A 2,337-nucleotide genomic window follows, 5' to 3' on the forward strand; every position below is an offset into this window, starting at 1 on the left:
GATTTGATGTGTCTTAATGATGGTGTAAGATTGTGAGAGTTTTGGGATGTCATCATTTTACATTTGTGTTAGACTACCTTAGAAAGGAAACGGACATAACTACCTAATAGTTAAAATGCAGTATTTTTGCTATAGATTAAAAATAAAAACTATAACATTGGATGAACCAGAAGAAATGCTTAATTGTTTTCATTATCCAGATGTTTCCAAATAGTTTTCAAACTGAAGATAAATGGCCCATCCAAATTATTCATTGCAATTTGAACCCTCTTTGTAGATCTATAGGACTGGGTTGTTCAATTGAGTCTTCTGCTAACAGTATTTTTGTTCCACCAGAAAGACAAAAGCCAAACAAAAACAAAACAAAACAAAAAAACAGAAAACTGGACACATCAGTGATTTTCATGTATATTTATCTCCTTCAAGCATTTTCAAAGTGGAGATGCTATATTAACAACAGAGAGACAACTGTATGTTATCCTAAAACATTTCATACTATTTCATGGAATACATGTTACCAGGGACAATATTTTTAATTGTGTGTAAAACACATTGAAGAAGACCAGGTCTCTGCAGTGAGAAGCCACATTACTTCCTCGCTCTATTGACGAAGAGCACTGGCACCATCAGGGTTCCGGTATCAAACATTCAGATGTGATTGCACTTACTTGTTCGTCTCTTACTTGATACTGAGTTAAAGCAGATTCAAACTGGTCCTCTATTGATTTCAGCAGTAGATTAGCTGGTGTGATATGGGGCAGTACTGTCTTCTATGCAAATTCTCCAATGATTTCATAGCGGTAAGCACACCTAAGTGCTAAATGCTTGGTTTTTTCAAATAAATGCAGACCTACCTTGATTTTCACTATAAGCCTGTATTCATTTCCACAGGACAATGTTTTCACACAATGTAAGGCAAAACAGATATTAAGTTACTTAACAGAACTCATGTTTAAATAATTAAAACTAATTTGTGTTTAAAGCTATTTGCAGATTTATTAGAGAAACAAATACAAATATGCATTTCTACAGAACTGTTTTTTTTTCCAAAATGAGCTTAAAACTTGTTCCACAGTTTTCACTTGTTTATATATCTAATGGCAACCCAAGTATTGGCCTCTGCACCACTTTTAATGAGACAATTGCCCTTCCATCGCAATTATAAAAAACTATTTAAAAAAAAATTCAGCACATACACGTTAAATATTTTCCTTAAAAAAATAATCTAATCAAAATATTGAATACTTTAGATTTAAACAATATTTTATTTACAAATCTGATTTGATGTACTTTATTAATTATACAAGGTAATGCTTCAATTTTCAAGAACAGTTGCTTTTTGTTTTTATAGACCAGTGGAATGACATCCTATCTAATAATGTTCTACACTTTGCTTTGTTTTGAAAATTAACACAAGTTTCTGATACTTTCTTTTTTCGCAAAAACGTTATTTAATTGGGGGCACATATCTGATGAAACAAAAATAACATGCAAAATTCCAAAAATAATTGTAAAGTAATGATACTTACCCTTTATGTAAAAAGACATCTATGGACAACAGTGCACAACAATAGCATGTACTCATGTTTATGAGAAACCAAGCAGGAGGCAAAATGAGTTCATCCTGTTTTCTAATCATAAAGAATTTCATATGGCTGTTTGCATCATTTAAATAAAGTGTATATATTAAATTTCTAAGATTACATTGCACTCAAAATTATTACTTATAGCCATGCTTGCCCTGAATTTGATGATCAATGAATTTCTGCTACTAACAGAGTAACTGGTCTTAAATTGTGTTTGTGGATGTAGAATGTTAAATTGTATTTTCATCTCCTTTCAATTGCTGCCTTGGAAAGCAAGAATTCCCTTCTTGGAGAAGAATTACAGTAAACAAAATTTACTTAAGGACTCAGTGAGGAATCATTATATGAATCAAGAATGTACCATAAGAATGGATTAAAAGGAATGTTGTAACCAGTACCTCTGTTGAAGTCTATTACCACCATTAAAATTTCTAAGAAAAGATAGGGCCTGTAACATGGGGATTCCATTCATTGTCAAATTACTAAAATCTACCAATTTAATGCTTTCATACTGTTTATTTTTTCCAATAAAAAAATAAATCTCATACATTAGAAGTGGTACACAAAAAACTGGGATAAAATTTATCAGATTCTTGATAGCACCATTTACACATTCTTAAAGTAAACATTAATATGCACTTTCTTAGAAAGCGATATAAATATATAATACAGGACTTGCTAACCTCTGTTAACCATCTGAATGCGATGGAATAATCTATCTCTACTGTGCAGGTAGGCTTGTGCATGGCGG

General features: G+C 31.7%; 1 protein-coding gene across 3 annotated transcripts in view; it reads right to left on the reverse strand.

The window, feature by feature from the left end:
• Positions 1–396: 396 nt before the first annotated feature.
• Positions 397–2,337, reverse strand: part of Nova1 (NOVA alternative splicing regulator 1) — a 125,455-nt gene continuing 123,514 nt past the window's right edge. For all 3 annotated transcript variants that reach the window (NM_001100541.2, NM_001414916.1, NM_001414917.1), the window contains one exon: positions 397–2,337. This exon is cut by the window's right edge and continues 4,513 nt beyond it. The gene's annotated coding sequence lies outside the window, so the exon portion shown is untranslated.

This window comes from Rattus norvegicus, chromosome 6 (genome assembly GCF_036323735.1).
Source record: "Rattus norvegicus strain BN/NHsdMcwi chromosome 6, GRCr8, whole genome shotgun sequence".
Lineage (NCBI taxonomy): Eukaryota > Metazoa > Chordata > Mammalia > Rodentia > Muridae > Rattus > Rattus norvegicus.